Source organism: Oncorhynchus nerka, linkage group LG25 (assembly GCF_034236695.1).
Source record: "Oncorhynchus nerka isolate Pitt River linkage group LG25, Oner_Uvic_2.0, whole genome shotgun sequence".
In the NCBI taxonomy this organism is placed as follows: Eukaryota; Metazoa; Chordata; class Actinopteri; order Salmoniformes; family Salmonidae; genus Oncorhynchus; species Oncorhynchus nerka.
Genome location: NC_088420.1, coordinates 28,819,892 through 28,839,963, shown reverse-complemented (window position 1 = coordinate 28,839,963; position 20,072 = coordinate 28,819,892). Strand labels below are relative to the sequence as shown.

Here is a 20,072-nt window from a genome sequence, read left to right as displayed (position 1 = left end):
TTTTCCTGAAAAATGTGACCCCCAGTTGCATCTTTTCAGTCTGTGGTGCCATCTTGTCCTTGTGTGAACCCCATGTTGGTTTATTTCAGAAGCTCCCCAAACCAACTAGATTGGAATGGATTTCCTGATACTGTACTTGGACTGGTGCCCAAGGTCCATTACCCTCATACTGCATTTGTAAATATAGGGAAAGGGGTTTTCACCTCCATCCTACGATTTATTTTGGTGTTTTCGATTGAAATGTTACATTATTCACGGCCCTTGGCAGGCCTTTGTTAGTTGAAGTGTGGCAATTTACTTAGTAAATTATTGAGTTCTTCATCATGTAGCCTAATAATGTAGTAGTTAAAAATACCACTGAGTACCACTTTGCAGTTTCTGTTCAGTGAGAGTATAATAATATGCTTAGATCTAACATGTTTTTTCTTTGTTTTCCCTCTATATATTTTAGTAATTTAACTAGGCAAGTCAGTTAAGAACAAATTCTTATTTTCAATGACGGCCTAGGATTAGTGGGTTAACGGCCTTGTTCAGGGGCAGACTGACAGATTTGAACCTTGTCAGCTCGGGGATGTATTCTTGCAACCTTTCGGTTACTAGTCCAACACGCTAACCACTAGGCTACCTGCCGCCCTATTGAGCCAAGGCTGTCAAAACAGAGAGGACGGAGAGTTTTGATGACTACAGTATGTGAGATTGGCATTTTCCTCTGAGACTGCGTCTTATTAACAATATTAGTGATGAGAGGGCAGCTAATTGTCATAGACCTACTCACGTAGCATTTCTGTTGCAGTTGAGTGGCTTGATATCGCTCAGAACGTGTCACATCAGCACCTTACTGCTGCCATTTGAAATTAGTTTTAATCCATTAACGTTTCAAGTTGAATCACTTTTTCCCCCCTTTCTTCCGCAGGTGATGGAAATTAATTATTGTGATTTGGATGTCCAAGAGCCTGCAGGATCCATTCCCATTTTTCAGGGAGCGTTGGCTGTCTCTCAGGAAATTGATTTATTGCTGTATTAAAGAAAAATATCTGTGACTTGTCAGAAAAGCAATAAATGAGAATCCGTCATTTTCTGAGTGGATGAACGGTGGGGGTCTAGGCTGGGTTTGAAAGGTGCGGTTTGGTCCAGGGCCTGTAGCATACAATCTACTACAGATAACAGGGCTGGCAGATTGTGTCGATTTTGCTATGTGTTTTTCTGACTTACAGTCACACTGACAAAGTGAATGACATAATATGTTAATCCACTGTTTTTGACTTACTGAGGCTGGTTCTGCAGTACAGACAAACCTATCGGCATCATGTGACATTTTCCTAATCCTCATTCCCTTCCATCCAACCATGTGAAATTAAGTACTACTGTAATTTGGTGGCAGTGGTGGTTGTAATGTTTTTATCTATTAATTTGATGCATTTCCTTAACACTTCGAAACCACACTGCAGGGAAATTCAAGTTGCCTTCCTGTAATGATTATTATTTCAAATTGCCATAATTATACCATCATCATCAGGCCCTTCTCTATAATGTTGTTTAATCACTGTAATTATGTCATTATGTGTGGTCACTGAATCATCATTGTGTACTTTTGGATAGAGTTATTACTCTAAGGATAGCCAGGTCTTAATGGAAAATAAAAGGGGACCTCAGCAGGTTGTGGGTCTGCTTTCCAACCAGCTTGCTATGTGAGTGAAAGTGACAGATTAAGGGCTGTCATTGTTCAGAGTGTCTCTGCTCGCTCATCAGGTTTAATTTGGCTATGAAAGCAGATGGAGACTTTGTGCAGAGAGGAGGGGGGACAAGAGGAAAAGACAGGAGGAGGATGAGCCCATGGAGGGTCCCTCATGTTCCCCTACATCCCCAATGTGAGTGGGTCTCCTTATTATATGTTAGCCCTCACTCGCTCATTCAATAACCCTAAATTCTGACTACCACACCATTTACCTGTTGGAGGTGAGCAAATAGTGTTGTTCTTTTTGTTGTTGTACAGAGACTATATTTGCTGTCCTCGGGTTGAAGAAGAAATTGACAGAGGAGGATGAGGGTGGCCGGGGGACAGAGACGATGGGGATAAAGAAAGAGAATGTAGACATCCTCCCTGAGCAGGCAGATGTTCTAGTCCTCAGCTGGTTGTGTAGTTGCATCATTTTTCCCACTTTACTCACATCAACAAGAATTTGAGCTAAGTATTGTATTTCATTGTATCCACAAAGATGTTAGGGCTTGGAGCATATGACTCAGATTGGTACAGCTGGAATTACAAACAAGCTTCCTTTTGTATGAAATGCTGTGAACATTTTGGGAAAGTTTACAATGGGCTTACTGATTGTCTAAATCGTCTACTGTGTAAGTTGTCTTGTTTCTGTGGTGAGGTCTTAGTCACCCAGAAGCCAAAGAAAGAGGAGGGGGAGCATCCAGTCACTACAAAGAAGAATAAGTCAAAGGAAGAGATTGAGGCGGCAAAAGCATTGAAGATCAAAAAAAGAGAAGAAGAGGAGCAGCAGTGCTGGAGATTGGGGTTTGTTTTTCTACATTATATGCCGAATATGTGGGAGGTGGATGTATGCACAGTATATTCAAAAAGGTCTCATTCTGAAACACACTTTTGTCCCTCAGGTGTGAAGAGGAGAAGTACATTATGAGGACAGAGTCAAGTGGAAGTTTCTGGAGCACAAGGATGCCTTTTTCACCCCAGATTGCCAGCCTCTCCCAGATGACATCCCCTTCTACCACAATGGTCAGTACAGCCCTGGTGGTTTGAAGGCCTTATACTCACCCCCTCAGATCATCAACAATTTAGAAGTAAACACACAGCACGTATCAAAGACAGGCCATGCACTCGAAAGATCTAAGTAGCTTTCCTACTGCATGAGAGTTGAGTTATGAAGCCCCCTTTAGACTCTCCACACATTCTGTCTGGGTCAGATTAAAAGTTGAATGTTGTTGACACTTTCTCTTCTATCTACGACACTGGGGAGGACCCTCCCTCTCATCATTCACACCAGAAGGTTGTTCCTGAACTCTGTATTGATTTGCATGGATCAACAGCGGCCCAGAAAGGATCAGCCTCTTTATTTAGGACATTTTGATTGAGAACCATAGTTTTTACATTTTCTCCCCATAGTGCAGCCCCGACAGCTCCCATATAAAATAATATGTTTAATCCATGTGTGTGTAGTGAAATCCCTCCCTGGGTCCAGGCCTCCATAGCTGACTCCATCGGATTGGTCTAAAATGTAAATCCACAGCCGCTCACTGCAGGCCTCAGCCTCTCTCTCTAGGCATCGATTGGCCAGCTGAGCCTGCTCCTAGGGGACCTATGGGGATGATATGGCACATTTGGTTACAGATGAGTGACCAAATCAGCTAAATCTGTTTGACTGTGATCCTGGCTCAGTTGACTGTGATCCTGGCTCAGTTGACATTGTTTTTAATGAATGACTTTGATGATATCAGAGGTCACAGCGACCTCTTGTCCCTTCAGCTACACATAAAGTGGCGCCGCTCCGCCCTCCAACTATAAGAAAATGACAAGGTCAAGATTTACAGAGTGTTTTCACATTTTTGTTTCAGACTGTAATAAAAGACAAAGAAGTAAAGCTGAGTACACAATTATTCTACAGTTCCTTAAGAAAGTATTAACACCCTTTCCACGTTTTATTGTTCCAGCCTGAATTAAAATATTTATTAAATTGAGATTTTGTGTCAATGTCAAAGGGGAATGATGTTTTAAGACATGTTTACAAATTAATTACAAATGAAAAGCTGAAATGTCTTGAGTCAATAAGTATTCAACCCTTTTGTTATGGCCTAAATAAGTTCAAGAGTAAAAATGTGCTCTGCAAGTCACGTAATAAGTTGCATGGACTCGCTTTGTGTGCAATAATAAACATAATTTTTTTCACAAGTCCTCATCTTTGTACCCCAGTTCCCTCAGTTGAGCAGTGAATTTCAAACAGATTCAACCACAAAGACGAGATGCCTCTGAAAGAAGGGTACCTATTGGTAGATGGGTAAAATATCCCTTTGAGCATGGTGAAGTTGTTAATTACACTTTGGATGGTGTACCCAGTCACTACAAAGATACAAGCGTCCTTCCTAACTAAGTTGCCGGAGAGGAAGGAAGTCGCTCAGGCATTTCACAATGAGGCTAATGGGGATTTAAAACAGAGTTTAATGGCTGTGATGGAAGAAACTGAGGATGGATCAACAACATCGTAGTTACTCCACAATACTAACCTAAATGACAGTAAAAAATATAAAATATTTCGCAACATGCACCCTGTTTGCAATAAGGCACTAAACTAAAACTGCAAAGAAATTTGGCAACAAAAAAAATATTTGATGTCCTGAATACAGTGTTGTGTTCTGTTGGATTTGCCCCAAACATATCACTGAGTACCACTGTTCATATTTTCAAGCATGGTGATGGCTGCATCCTGTTATGGGTATGCTTGTCATCGGCAAGGACTTTGGAGTTTTGGGGGGGATAAAAAGGAACATAATAGAGCTAAGCACAGGCACAGAGACAAATTCATCTTTCAGCAGGACAATCATCTAAAACACAAGGCCAAATATACACTGAGGTTGCATACAAATCATCATCACTTAAATCATCACTTAAATCATCTTGAAAATCTATGGCAAGACTTGAAAATTGCTGTCTAGCACTGATCAAGAACCAACTTAACAAAGCTTGAAGATGTTTTTTAAGAATGGGCAAATATTGTACAATCCAGGTGTGCAAAGCTCTTAGAGACTTTCCCAGAAAGACTCATAGCTATAATCCCTATCAAAGGTGATTCTAACATGTATTGACTCAGGGGTGTGAATACTATGTAAATGAGATATTTCTGTATTTCATTTTCAAAGCGTTTGAAAACATTTCTAAAAACATGTTTTCACTTTGTCATTGTAGGGTATTGTGTGTAGATGGGTGAGAAAAAAGATATTTCATCCATTTTGAATTCTGGATGTAGCACAACAAAATGTGGATTAAGTTGGGGGTATGAATACTTTCTAAAGGCACTGCATATCGTTTTTCCCTTTAGCACATGCGAGGTGCTTATAGAAAATATAGCCCAACTAAGATCAACATTTTATTCATCTTATTGAACTGTGTGTGCTTGAGCCTTTCTGCAATGGAAGTGACCCTGTTCTTTGCTCAAATGCTTGACCATGAATATGCCACCAAAGACGTGTTCCGAAACAACAAGGACTGCAGGAAGATGAGAAGGGAAGGAGGGAGAGATAGCCTAGAGAGACTAGCCCTTGAAAATGTTGTTTTCAATTGCAAAACTTATTGGTGCAGATTTCAAGCCAAAAATAAAAACTATTTTTGGATTTGAAGTCTTACAGGGAACCAAACAAGTAGGAGTACCGGTGGAGAGAGTGAAGGTGGTCATCAGCATACTACTCTTAAACTAGAAAGAGATGTTAAATGTAACAAGATGTAGTGTGACAGACATGGGTGTGGAGAAGGGTGTATGGAGGGGTGTCCTCTGTACACACTCCACCAGGCCCAAAGGCGTATCATGCAGAATTAATTTCGTGCTGCTTAGTGCTCAATGCTCTTGAAAATTTGATTTGTGTAAAGGCATTGATATGCTAATCCAGACAAGTCGCTCCCTGCATATGAACAAATCCAATTAAACTGTTTTATTATAACAGGAAAACTCTGCTCGCCTGACTGCCTTCAGTCTCCACCCCCCGCCCCCACTGCCTGTCAATCATGCTTAGAGGTAGAGTCAGTGACTCCAAGTGTCCATACTGTCGCTAGAGTGTCTGCTATGGTCCCATCACACACACTGTCTGCACTGAATCTGTATTAGGGAAACAATCACCAGTCTACTAGTGCCATTGGCAATGCGAATTTGGAGTGCTAATACAATGTAGTGTTGTTCAACCTATTCGAGTCCTGGAATGTCAGGTGTGTGTGTTCCTGTTTCTGTATGTTTTTTTAATTCTTTAGACTGATTTGCAGTGGCGTGTAGTTATGGATGCCAAGGGAAGCCAGGTTTCCCAAAACTTACACTTACTAACAACGAGTACCAGTCAAAAGTTTGGACACACCTACTTATTCAAGGGTTTTTCTTTATTTTATTTTTTATTATTTTCTACATTGTAAAATAATAGTGAAGCCATCAAATCTATGAAATAACATATGGAATCATGTAGTAAATAAAAAAGTGTTAAACAAATACAAATATATTTTAGATTTTAGATTCTTCACTGGAGCTACCCTTTGCCTTAATGACAGCTTTGCACACTCTTGGCATTCTCTCAACCAGTTTTACCTGGAATGCTTTTCCAACAGTCTGGAAGGAGTTCCCATGCATGCTGAGCACTTGTTGGCTACTTTTCCTTCACTCTGCGGTCCAACTTATCCCAAACCATCTCAATGGGGTTGAGGTTGTGTGATTGTGGAGGCCAGGTCATCTGATGCAGCACTCCATCACTCTCCAAATTGGTCAAATAGTCCTAACACAGCCTGGAGGTGTTGTCCTGTTGAAAAACAATTGATAGCCCCGCTAAGCGCAAACAAGAAGGGATGGCGTATCGCTGCACAATTCTGGGGTAGCCATGCTGGTTAAGTGTGCATTGAATTCTAAATAAATCACAGACAGTGTCACCAGCAAAGCACTCCCACACTATCACACCTCCTTCTCCATGCTTCACTGTGGGAACCAACATGCGGAGATCATCCGTTCACCTACTCTGCGTCTCACAAAGACACGGCGGTTGGAACCAAAAATCTCAAATTTGGACTCGTCAGACCTAAGGACAGATTTCCACTGGTCTGATGTCCATTGCTCATGTTTCTTGGCCAACGCAAGTCTCTTCTTATTTTTGTTGTCCTTTAGTAGTGTTTTTTAAAGCAATTTGACCATTTAGCATGTCTCCCCAGATCCTCAAAAGGTTCTACAGCTGCACCATCGAGAGCATCACCGCCTGGTATGGTAACCGCTCGGTATCTGACCGCAAGGGGCTACAGAGGGTAGTGCGTATGGCCCAGTACATCCCTGGGGCCAAGCTTCCTGCCATCCAGGACCTCTATACCAGGCAGTGTCAGAGGAAGGCCCACAAAATTGTCAGAGACTCCAGTCACCCAAGTCATAGACTGTTTTCTCTGCTACCGCACGGCAAGTGGTACCGGAGCAGCAAGTATAGGACCAAAAGGGTCCTTAACAGCTTCTACTTCCAAGCCATAAGACTCTTGAATAAATAATCAAATGGCCACTGGACTATTTACATTTACCTCCCCCCAAATTGTTTTGTACACTGCTGCTACTCGCTGTTTATTATCTATGCATAGTCACTTCACCCCTAAATACATGTACAAATTACCTCGACTAACCTGTACGCCTGCACATTGACTGGGTACCGGTACCCTCTGTATTGTTCATTTATTGTGTTGCTTTTTATTATTTTTTACTTTACTTTATTTGCTAAATATTTTGTTAACTCTTCTTGAACTGCACTGTTGGTTAAGGGCTTGTAAGTAAGCATCTTGCGGTAAGGTCTACACTTGTTGTATTCGGCACATGTAACAAATAATGTTTGATTTGATTTGAAGGCCTGATTCACACACTCCTCTGAACAGTTGATGTTAAGATGTGTCTGTTACTTGAACTCTGTGAAGTATTTATTTGGGCTGCAATTTCTGAGGCTGGTAACTCTAATGAACATATCATCTCCAGCAGATTTAACTCTGGGTCTTCCTTTCGTGTGGCGGTCCTCATGAAATTCAGTTTCATCATAGCGCTGGATGGTTTTTGCGACTGCACTTGAAGAAACTTTAAAAGTTGTTGAAATTTTCCAAATTGGCTGACCTTCACATATTATGTCTTATGACTGTTGTTTCTCTTTCCTTATTTGAGCTGTTCTTGCCATAATATGGACTTTATATTTGATCAAATAGAGCTATATTCTGTATACCACCCCTACCTTGTCACAACACAAATGATTGGCTCAAGCGCATTAAGGAAAGAAATTACACAATTTAACTCTTAACAAGGCACACCTGTTAATTGAAATGTATTCCAGGTGACTACCTCATGAAGCTGGTTGAGAGAATGCCAAGAGTGCGCAAAGCTGTCATCAAGGCAAAAGGGTGGCTACTTTGAAGAATCTAAAATATATTTTGATTTGTTTAACACTTGTTTGGTTACTACATGATAGGTGTTATTTCATAGTGTTGATGTCATCACTATTATTCTACAGTTAACAAAATAGAACAAATAAAAATAATCCTCGAATGAGTAGGTGTGTCCAAACTTTTGACTGGTACTGTATATATATATTTTGAATCATTTATCTGTCGTCTCTCTGTGTTTCAGAATTGTTCTTCAATTTGCAAGATACTGAATGTATCTCACCAGAGAAAGTGTCAGAGCGAGCGAAACAGTGCCCCTCTGTCTCTGTATGTGAAGGCCTTCTATCTGATGCTGTCTGGTCAAAAAGAGTATGACATTGTTACCACCCGTAGCATCGAATGCAAGGGAAACAAGTGAGCATTTGGTTTCCCTTGATAAACATGTAATAATAGCCAATCAGCCAAAACTGAATGAGCTCAACTGTGAAGGGTCCTGGTCCTGGTTTACTTTTTTAATTGTGGTAATGGCTGTCAATTGCAAAACATTCTAATTGTATTTCTGATTGTATTATCAACTCACCATCATATACTTTTAATGTGGGGCTATGACAGTCAATTGCAAATTAGTTTGACAAAATTTCTCACCACCACTAATGAGATGTGTGTGCTTGATGCATGTCGCGTCGGAGATTCTCATGGTTGAGAATGGTTGACCCTGCACACCTCATCTCTCCTGTCACGTCCAAACTGGATTAATATTTGCTTTTAATGCTGACGAGATGTCGTCTGCATTAAAAACTATGTCCAATGAGCCAGGATCACGGTCAAACAGATTTAGGTGATTAGGTCACTCATCTGTGTCATTTTTTTGTATTTCCCCTGCATGCTTGTGTTCAGTTCATTCAGTTTCCCAAATATGTCTGTTACATAGACAAGGATACACATTTTATTTTAATTACTCAGAAAGTATGCAAATACTGTTTATACATTCATTGCGAATGACAACAGTTCCTCTCTCTCTCTCTTAATTAAAACAATATTTTTAACACCCCCTTGATAACCACCAAGACTTGGTGTGAATCAGAACATTGTCATGCTCTGATACCATATCTCCACATAGTTTTGCGAACAGGTGTACGCAATGTAGTTTTACAATCAATTACCTGCTGCATATCTCTGAGATCTGCGCTCAGCTCTTTTGCCACCAGTTTCTCTCGGTTTATCCACTATAGCTCAGTGGTTGTATCATACAATGAGTCCATATGACAGAGGGAGACACATTCATAAATCTTCTTAAGGTTAGGCTTCACGCTAGCGGGACAACCTCCGGGGGAACTAGTGCGCAATTCAAATAAATAATTTAGGAACATACAAGTGTCTTATATCGGTTAAAAGCTTAAATTCTTGTTAATCTAACTGCACTGGCCGATTTACAATAGGTGTTTACAGCGAAAGCATGCCATGTGATTGTTTGAGGATGGCGCCCCACATCTAAATATTTTTCCACCGGCACAGGTTTCATAAATTCACAAATAGCGATTAAATATTCACTTACGTTTTCAATATCTTCCCCTGATTTGTCATCCAAAGGGTCCCAGCTATAACATGTAGTGTCATTTTGTTAGATAAAATCCTTCTTTATATCCCAAAAAGTCTGTTTTATTGGCGCCATTGATTTGAGTAAGCCACTTGTTCAACTTGCCAAGATAGGAATCCGAAAATCTTCCCCTAAACTTTGTTTCAATAAGTCAAAATACGTTTCTATTGAATCCTCAGATACCCTAAAATGTAATTAAACTATAATATTTCATATGGAAAAAAGTATGTTCAATAGGAAAACGATATTAGCAGTTGCGTGTCCTCTTCCTCAAGCGCGCATGCACTTATTTCCAAGTCTGTATCCCTGTGGTAAAACATATTATTCTTCCTCGTTTTGGAAGAAACAAGCCTGAAACCTTGAACATTGAGTGCTTACACACAGTGGAAGCCATAGGAATTGCATCCTGAGAGCTAGATTTCAGAATGCCCATATACTTTCCATTGTAAGCGCATGGGCTCTCAAAAAAAAAACTTCCTTTGCTTTTTCTTTGGATTTTCTCCTACCAGCTTTTCTCTACAAACTTCAAAGTGTCATCTTTCCATTGGTACCAAGTATATGCATATCCTGGCTTCAGGACCTGAGCAACAGGCAGTTTACTTTGGGCATGTCAGTCAGGCGGAAATGGAGAAAAATAGACCCTATCCTGAAGAAGATCTAGTGGAGAGGCCTGCCCACTGTCCCGTGATCGATGGAGCCCATTCTGTGCAAAAGCCCACCATTCGATCCCATGGAATCGTTTTTTTCATCAAAATAGCCACGCAGCACACTGAACATCCCCTGTGCTGTGTCATCCTCGGGAATCGTGTGACAGAACAATATGTCCTCTTGAATAGCATCCCTCGAACATGTGACGACCCTCCCACTCTGTCTGCCGTATTCTCTCTGTTATTTCCTTATTAGGATGCTGGTGGGCGGAGTTGGGAGGGTCGTCAGCTACATGGGAAACACCTGGGCCCGGTGTCTCCCAGGACAAATACACCACTTCCCCATTCATGGAGGAGACTCTCTCCATGCAGACACCCTCTGTAGATTGTGTTGTGGTTCTTGATGGCCGTTTGTTTGTTTGCTTTGGCACCTTTCATCACCCTGCATTATCACATTCACGCATGCAAAACACTCACTTACACTACTGATTACTGATTACACACACCATTGTATATTATATTTATTTGCTTTAGGTAATAAATATATATCTTTCTACTCATTATCTCCACGTTGTCTCCCTTTGTTACGGGCTTTGAGCCGGTTCGTGACAAACAAAAGTCAATGCATGGGCATCTCGGCCCTTACAGCTAACGTCCATTTGGAGCGAGGTGGGGAGTTTTTGAGTCGTATGTTCTGGGGATGTTTTTTATGGTTCGGGCTACGCCCCTTAGTTCCAGTGAAGGGAAATCTAAACGCTACAGCATACAATGACATTCTAAACGATTCTGTGCTTCAAACTTTGTGACGCCTGCACAGAGTCCTGACCTCAACTCCATCGAACACCTTTGAGATTAATTGTAATGCCGACTGCGAGCCAGGCCTAATCGCCCAACATCAGTGCCCGACCTCACTACTGAGCTTGTGGCTGAATGGAAGGAAGTTCCCGCCGCAATGTTCCAACATCTAGTGGAAAGCCTTCCCAGAACAGTGGAAGCTGTTATAGCAGCAAGGGGGGAGGCAACTCCATATTAATGCCCATGATTTTAGAATGATATGTTCAACGAGCAGGTGTCCACATACTTTTGGTCATGTGTGTGTGTGTGTGTGTGTGTGTGTGTGTGTGTGTGTGTGTGTGTGTGTGTGTGTGTGTGTGTGTGTGTGTGTGTGTGTGTGTGTGTGTGTGTGTGTGTGTGTGTGTGCGTGTGTGTGTGTATATATATTTATTTATGTATATGTAGAAAATAGTAAGAAAAAATGAAAACCCTTGATTGAGTAGTTGTGTCCAAACTTTTGACTGAGTAGGTGTGTCCAAATGTTTGACTGAGTAGGTGTGTCCAAACTTTTGACTGGTAAGGTCAAAAGTTTGGACACACCTACTCATTCAATGATTTTCATTTATTTGTACTATTTTCTACATTTTAGAATATAGTAGTGAAGCTATGAAATAACACATATGGAATCATGTAGTAGCCAAAAAAGTGTTAAACAAATAAAAATATATTTTAAATTATTCAAAGTAGCCACCTGTTGCCTTGATGGCAGCTTTGCACACTCTTGGCATTCTCTCAAACAGCTTCACCTGGAATGCTTTTCCAACAGTCTTGAAGGAGTTCCCAAGTATGTTGAGCAGTTGTTGGCTGCTTTTCCTTCACTCTGGAGGAGGATGGTCCTCCCCTTCATCCTCTGAGGAGCCTCCACTGATGTGAATGTGTGTGGGTTTTGTATGGGACTATCAATGTCGTGTGTGAGTGTGTATATGGTCTTTATGTCTAATCTAGTCTGGATGGTGAAATACTTCTTTCTCTCTCCACCCCAGGGACTCTTGGGGCATGGCCTTTCAGGCTATGACTTTGCTCTCTCCCTCTCCCTCTCTGATCATGCTTAGAATAATGCCTTGCAATGCGTGTTAATGCCTTGTAACTTAAGTGTATTCCTTTTGTACGTGAATTCCTTCATTTTGCAAAGTTATTAAATAATACTTGCATTTAGAATATCATTCTCAAACAACTGTGCATCTACCAAAGCCAAGATGTCCTGCGGTATGCCATAAGGTTTGATAATTTGACAATTTTTTGTTGTTTATAACTTCATTTTTTTTAAATGGTGTTAAGGGTTCAAATCACAGACAGGCAATAATGTTCAAAAATTACATACTGTATGTAAAGAAACAAAAAACAATAGAGAAAAACTGTAATAAGCATTATTTATCCTGTCTGTCTCATCTCCCTCCCCCTTCTTCGTAAGTGCGACCCATCCCTATTCCCCCTCCTTCCTCTTGTTTCCTTGGCGCCATTCACATGAGCTATAGAGAGCTCTAGTGAAAAGACGCCACAGAAGTTTTGTAGCCATTGAGTTATGCTGAGCTTATGTGGATGTTTCCATCTGGTCACCAACATTATTTTTGCCTTGGTCAGTCCAGACAACCATACTTGGGAACTGTGAGAGTCGGTGAAGAGTCATCATTCAACAATAGTATATTAGGAAGTTAAGGAATGACAGCATCAACTATCATCGACACAGACCTGGCAACCTGTGACCAGAAGGTCTTCAAACTGGGGCAGTCCCACATGTGTATGTAAAATATATCCCAATATTTATTTGAGAACAGAACAGACTATTTGGATGAGGAGCTAATTTAAATTGACAGCATTTCCACGTAGTCAAATACGATCTGTGAATGAACTTGTAGTGTATTAGTTGTTGATTCAAATTTTGGGAGGCCGGATTATTTTCCAATCTGTATACAGTTAATATTCCCATTGGTTTATGGAGGGCTTCTAGTAGTTATTTTTTTATATATAGATTGGATATAAAACCTTTGTTCTGACTACCTAACAACTCAGCAAGTGGATGGAGTGAGAGTGGTTGACTCCATGAACTCCATAAGTGCGGATAGCAGTTCTTATTAACTGAAGAAGAAGAAAAAAGACGAACCAGGTAAATTAAACATGTTTTTTAGGTCATGAAAGGATAATAAATCTTCATCATTCATGATGTCTGAAAGTCTCTGAATTCCTTGTTTGGACCATTCTTGATTTAAAAAAAATTATAATTCCCTCTCAAAGGTAAGAAATAAGGAGTTATCTCTAAATATTGATGTTTGGATATGCCATCGGACTTCCCAATTACCAAGTTTCTAAATTTGATGCCAGGTCTGTATTGAGTGAGCAAAGATTGGTCCAAACAGAGTACAACAGAACTTAGGAGACAAGGCAGAAAATAGCACATCTTTCAATGTAAATGGTGACACTATATTTTCCTCTATTTCCAACCAAGGAAGACATTTATTTTGATCAAATCATTTCTTAAGTGGGCGGATCACTAAAGACAAAGCATATAACTTGAAGTTGGGTAAACCTAGACCCCCAAAACCTTTGGGTTGCTGGAGTATATTCATCTTAATTCTGGGACGTTTCCATTTCCATTTCATATTTGAGATTGAACTTTTCATATTTTCCCAGTACCCTAATGGCATGGACAAAGGAAGCATGCTAACTATTTTTGTTGTTGTCTAGGCTAGACATTCATTTGACTATTGAAATTCAACCTGATAAAGTTACTGTTAGAATAAACCATCTGTCGAGATCTGCTGTAATTACAGCTGTAACTTGTTTGTAGTTCTTTAAAACAATTGTATCTAGAGAGGGAAAATGTTGAATATTCAGGTATTTCAAATGGGTCACAATTGGTATGTAACATTGCTTTGTTAAATGGAAGCATATATTATTTAGAGAGGTTGATATTGTGGCTTGATGTACTGCTGAATTGTCTGAATATACTTAATACATTAGGTAGGGATTGAGGTATACTGTCAAGGTACAATAATATGTTATATACATATGAGATTTGGTGATACATGTCCTTAATAACTGACATTTGCCTTATATCTTGGGATTTATGTATTTTATTTATCTAAAGGCTCCAGTGATAGGGCATATAGGAGGCTGGACACTGGACAGCAAACTGTGAAGAGCATTGTTTACCCATCAAGACCATTACAAAGGGGTTACCATACAATGTTTTTAACATAGTCAAACATTTAGCCAAATCCCATGCATTCCATAATATACCAGAGGTAGGACCATTTGAGACGGTCAAAGGCCTTCTCTTCATCAATTGATAGGACTGCACAGGAGAATGGTATACAGTTCCTTCCGAATGTATTCAGACCCCTTGACTTTTTCAGTGTTGTTACGTTACAGTATTAATCTAAAATTGGTTAAATTAAACAATTTCCTCAGCAATCTACACACAATGCCCCATAATGACAAAGAAAAAACAGGTTTTTAGACATTTTTGCACATTTACTAAAAACAAAAAATAAATACCTTATTTACATAAGTATTTAGACCCTTTGCTATGAGACTTGAAATTGAGATCAGGTACATTCTGTTTACATTGATCATCCTTGAGATGTTTCTACAACTTGATTGGAGTCCAGCTGTGGTAAATTAAATTGATTGGACATGATTTGGAAAGGCACCCACCTGTCTGTATAAGGTCCCACAGTTGACAGTGCATGTCACAGCAAAAACCAAGCCATGGTGTCCACGGAATTGTCAGTAGAGCCCTGAGACATGATTGTGCCGAGGCACAGATCTGGGGAAGTGTACCAAAACATTTCTGCACGCTTCTGTCTATAACATGAGCTGGTCAGTATGTGTAGGTAATGCTGTCTAACACAGCTTTTTTTTAAAGTGATGGATGGGGTTAAGGCTTAAGAGGGTGTGAACAATGCTGAATGTGTGTAGACAAATAAGAGCTCTCCAGTAAGTTTACCAAAACATTCAAAGGCCATTTTCTCAATAGTGGGGTTACAAGTTTATCAACTTTCAAAGCAGAATTAATTTCCCGTTGTTCCTCAACTGTAGTGTATGATATACAATTTCTAGCTCTGAGTCTACTTTTACCCTTTGTAAAAAACACTTTCAAATGTTGCTACCTTAAGCGAATCGATCCGGTCGGTGACATTTGATTATTAATAATTCTATCTCCTCCTCGGCGAAGAAACTGTTATTCTGTTGACAAGTTCGTAAATATAAAGTGGACTCAAGTTAAGTTATATTTTTTAGTTGAGATTTGTTCAAACCAGAAGCAAATGCTATTGTATAGTTTCTAAATAACCATTTAATGGCATCCAATAAGAATCTATTGTTATTCACAGACTCTTTGTTGAGAGGGATAAATCTATGTAAATCAAACATAAGAGTAAAATCATATTTTGGAGTGAAATAAGGTGTCACTTTGTTCTGTTTATATCTGTATTGACTTGTCTATATCAGGACTGACAATGCTCAATCAGAAAGATGCGATTATGTCCAACGAGTTGGTTTTGATAGAAGCAAATCAATTATGAATGGCAAAGTCTGTGGCAGATCCTGCAAATTTTATTCTGACATTACCTGGGATATTTGTGGGTGTTACATGCTGACCACACCGGCCCGCATTGCATGCGCGAGTGTTACAAAATAAACATACATGTTATTCAATCATTGCACCCACACTGCTCGCGCACGTCAACGAGCATCTGCGTAGCCAGGAGCTAAAATAGAACTTGGTGCGTAGCAAGTCCCACATTCCTCATCGTTTTTTTTAGGAACAAGCTTCTCTAGACCAAAAAGTTAATAGAAAAGTTTTTTTAAACATTTTACATGTTTACCAATTCTATGATCGAGTCAAATTATTCTCAAATTGAATTTTTGCTGTGGTTTTCTAACACCTGTATATTTTCCTCCAACAACTTATTTGCCATTAGCAATTTATCATAGTTCTTCTCCACCGTTTACAGCTGGGTGTAATGCGGTAGCTGAAACCACGAGATATTTTACTTTTGAGACACAGTTAGTTACCATAGTTTGAAGTTTCTCCAGACCCTAAACAGCAAGCAATGCAGGTGTAGAAGCACAGTGGCTAGGAAAAACTCCCTAGTAAGGTCAAAACCTAGGTATGAAACCTAGAGAGGAACCAGGCTATGAGGGGTGGCCAGTCCTCTTCTGGCTGTACTGGGTGGAGATTATAACAGCACATGGCCAAGATGTTCAAATGTTCATAAATAATAATAATCACAGTAGTTGTCGAGGGTGCAGCAAGTCAGCACCTCAGGAGTAAATGTCAGTTGGCTTTTCATAGCCGATCATTAAGAGTATCTCTACCGCTCCTACTGTCTCTAGAGAGTTGAAAACAGCAGGTCTGGGACAGGTAGCCCGTCCGGTGAACAGGTCAGGATTCCATAGCCGCAGGCAGAACAGTTGAAACTGGAGCAGCAGCACGGCCAGGTGGACTGGGGACAGCAAGGAGTCATCATGCCAGGTAGTCCTGAGGCATGGTCCTAGGGCTCAGGTACTCCGAGAGAAAGAGAATTAGAGAGAGCATGCTTAAATTCACACAGGACACCGGATAAGACAGGAGAAGTACTCCAGATATAACAAACTTACCCTCTGGGAATGTGATGAAATAAAAACTTAAAATCACTCTACTATTATTCTGAGATTTCTCATTCTTAAAAAAAGTGGTGATCCTAACTGACCTAAGACAAGGATTTTTTACTGGTATTAAATGTCAGGAATTGTGAAAAACTGAGTTTAAATGTATTTGGCTAAGGTGTATGTAAACTTCCAGCTTCAATTGTATATAACACAAGACACTGCAATAACCTTCACCCTCCCTACCTCCACACCTCACACGGTGTCACGTTCTTCGTATTGATGAGACCAAGGCACAGCATGATATGAATACATACTTCCTTTAATAAAAACAAGACCACTAAACAAACTGCCCATGTCACTATCTCAACCAATTGCTGACAGGCAACTACACAGACAATAACCCACAAAACCAAAATGGAAAATGACAACCTAAATAGGATCCCCAATCAGAGACAACGATAAACAGCTGCCTCTGATTGGGAACAAATTCAGGCCACCATAGACCAACATTACCTAGACATACACAAAACCCATAGATATACAAAAACCCTAGACAGGACAAAAACACACATACCCACCCTCGTCACACCCTGACCTGACCAAAATAATACATAAAACATAGATAACTAAGGTCAGTGTCACGTTCTGACCTTAGTTATTTTATTATGTCTTTGTTTTAGTATGGTCAGGGCGTGAGTTGGGTGGGTTGTCTATGTTCCTTTTTCTATGTTTTGGGATTTCTGTGTTTGGCCTGGTATGGTTCTCAATCAGAGGCAGCTGTTTATCATTGTCCCTGATTGAGAACCACATTTAGGTAGCCTGGTTTCACTTTTGAGTTGTGGGTGATTATTTTCTGTTTAGTGTGTGTTGTACCTGATGGAGCTGTTTCGGTTGTGCTCTATTGTTACTTTGTCTTTAGTGTTCAGTTTATTAAAAGGATGAACACTCACGACACTGCGCATTGGTCTGACATTTCTTACTCCTCCTCAGAGGAGGACGAAGATGACCGTTTCAGAATCACCCACCACAACCGGACCAAGCAGCGTGGTACCCAGGAGCAGCGGGTTTAAGACCCCTGGACTTGGGAGGAGTTATTGGATGGCAAGGGACCCTGGGTACAGCCGGGAGAATATCGCTCCCCAAGGCAGAGCTGGAGGCAGTGAAAGCTGAGAGGTGGCGTTCTGAGGAGGCAGCGCGGCTGGAAGCCCGAGAGGCAGCCCCAAAAATGTATTGGGGGGGCACACTGGGAGTGTGGCTAAGTCAGGTAGGAGACCTGGGCTAACTCCCCGTACTTACCGTGGAGAGCGAGGGACCGGGCAGGCACGTGTTATGCTGTGAGGCGCACGGTGTCCCCGGTGCGCAGGCATAGCCCGGTGTGGTACATAGCAGCGCCTCGTATCGGCCGGGCTAGAGTGGGCATCGAGCCAGGTGCCATGAAGCCGGCTCAGCGCATCTGGTCTCCAGTGCGTCTCCTCGGGCCGGGGTACATGGCACCAGCCCTACGCATGGTGTCCCTGGTTCGCCAACACAGCCCAGTGCGGGCTATTCCACCTCGCTGCACTGGCCTGGCTATGGGGAGCATTCAGCCAGGTAGGGTTGGGCAGGCTCGGTGCTCGAGACCTCCAGTGCGCCTTCAAGGTCCAGTCTATCCGGTGCCACCTCCATGCACCAGCCCTCCGGTGGCAGCCCCCTACACCAGGCTGTCTCTCCGTCTCCTTCCTACAGGTGCTCCCGCCTGTCCAGTGCTGCCAGAGTCTTCCTCCTGCCCAGCGCTGTCAGTCTCCCGTCCATTCAGAACCCGTGGCTTGGGTCAGCCTGATGAATCAAACTATACAATAATCCCCGCCATGTAGCCTAACTCTAGCCTAACACACAAACATGCACACACGCATAGTCAAACATGTTTGTTTTTTCTTGTATACTGAGTATATAATGAATATGCTTTGTTTAACTGATTGAACAAACTTTTGTTTTGGTACTTATATTTGTGGTGTGGTTTTCAGAAAAGCCCTTTTGTGCTTCCAATCTCACCTGCACACTGTTTTTACCAGTACTTTTTTATTCTGTACTGTTTTGTTTTTCACTTATGTCCTTTGGTGCAAATAAATAAAAGTTAAAAATTTCTTGACCTTACAGTTCCTGTGACTCAACTAGAGTAAGTCATTTTTGTGCAGTTAGATAATTCATTTAAAATACTTTTAACATATTAATTGCATAGTCTTGTGCCCACTACAGGCTGACCCCTTCATGGGCTCCCTAGAGCAGAGCAGTATTACAGGAACACAAAGGGCTCTGCTGCTGGAAACTAGGCTGGCCTGCTTTATGGTTGTCACTAGGTCTCAGGTGTGAGATGTGAGGACTGAGATGGTCTGTCTTGTCTTGATCAAGTGATTAAAGCGACGGCTACAGGTTTTAGTTATTCTGATAAGGACAGATCTTAGCTCTGTTAGTAATTGAGTTAGGTTATGAAGTTGATGTGCAGAATGGAAGAATATTCTACATTCTTTGATTTATTAGGTAGGCCTATTCCGCAGATACCTGTTTGACTGTCAAGGACAATTCAGTAGTGAATCTATTGTCCCTGTGTTTGTCTGGGCAGGAGACGACCATGGAGGAGAGGATGCTGATTAGTGACCTGAGTAAGTGTGACTTTGGGGAGCTCCATTCCATGCACAAGGAGAAGGTGGAGGCTAGGGCCATTACTCAAGCAAGAGATAAATGACTACTCCAATACATTGGATTGAGTGTAATTGCTATGGATTGACAATATTGTAAGAGCAATATTAAAACTGTTTGAGATCAAGCAGGCTTTGTCATGATATACAGTATTTTCAGATAAATATTTAATTCCAGGTAATGAAAGAGGCCAAACGGAAAATAGTGGAGGAGTATGTCTTCTGTATGCATGACCACCACCGGGAGCGCATCGGAAACTTTAAGATTGAGCCCCCGGGTCTGTTCCGAGGGCGGGGGGTGCACCATAAACAAGGCATGTTGAAGAAGAGGATCCAGGATGTCATCATCACCTATGCAAAGTGAGACTGGCTCGGCTCAGAACATTGACTGGATGGTAAAGGATGCTTTGATACTGGGTAGGGCTTCAATTTAGGAAGGGAATGTATTTTCTGTTTGTCGAGATTGACGGTCTATTTATTCTGGTGCTGAAAACTCAAACCATGATATTGAAGCACCCAAAGTCAGTATGCTTTGTTTATTGGTTGTGTGGTGCATTGGCACAGAAACTTGTTGGTGGAAAATTAATTTCATATTTATTTGTATTTGTATTTAACCTTTATTTAACTAG

At 41.0% G+C, this 20,072-nt stretch overlaps 1 pseudogene; it reads left to right on the top strand.

The window, feature by feature from the left end:
- The first annotated feature begins 1,629 nt into the window (after window positions 1–1,629).
- Window positions 1,630–19,807, top strand: LOC135564573 (DNA topoisomerase 1-like; annotated as a pseudogene).
- The last annotated feature ends 265 nt before the right edge of the window (window positions 19,808–20,072 follow it).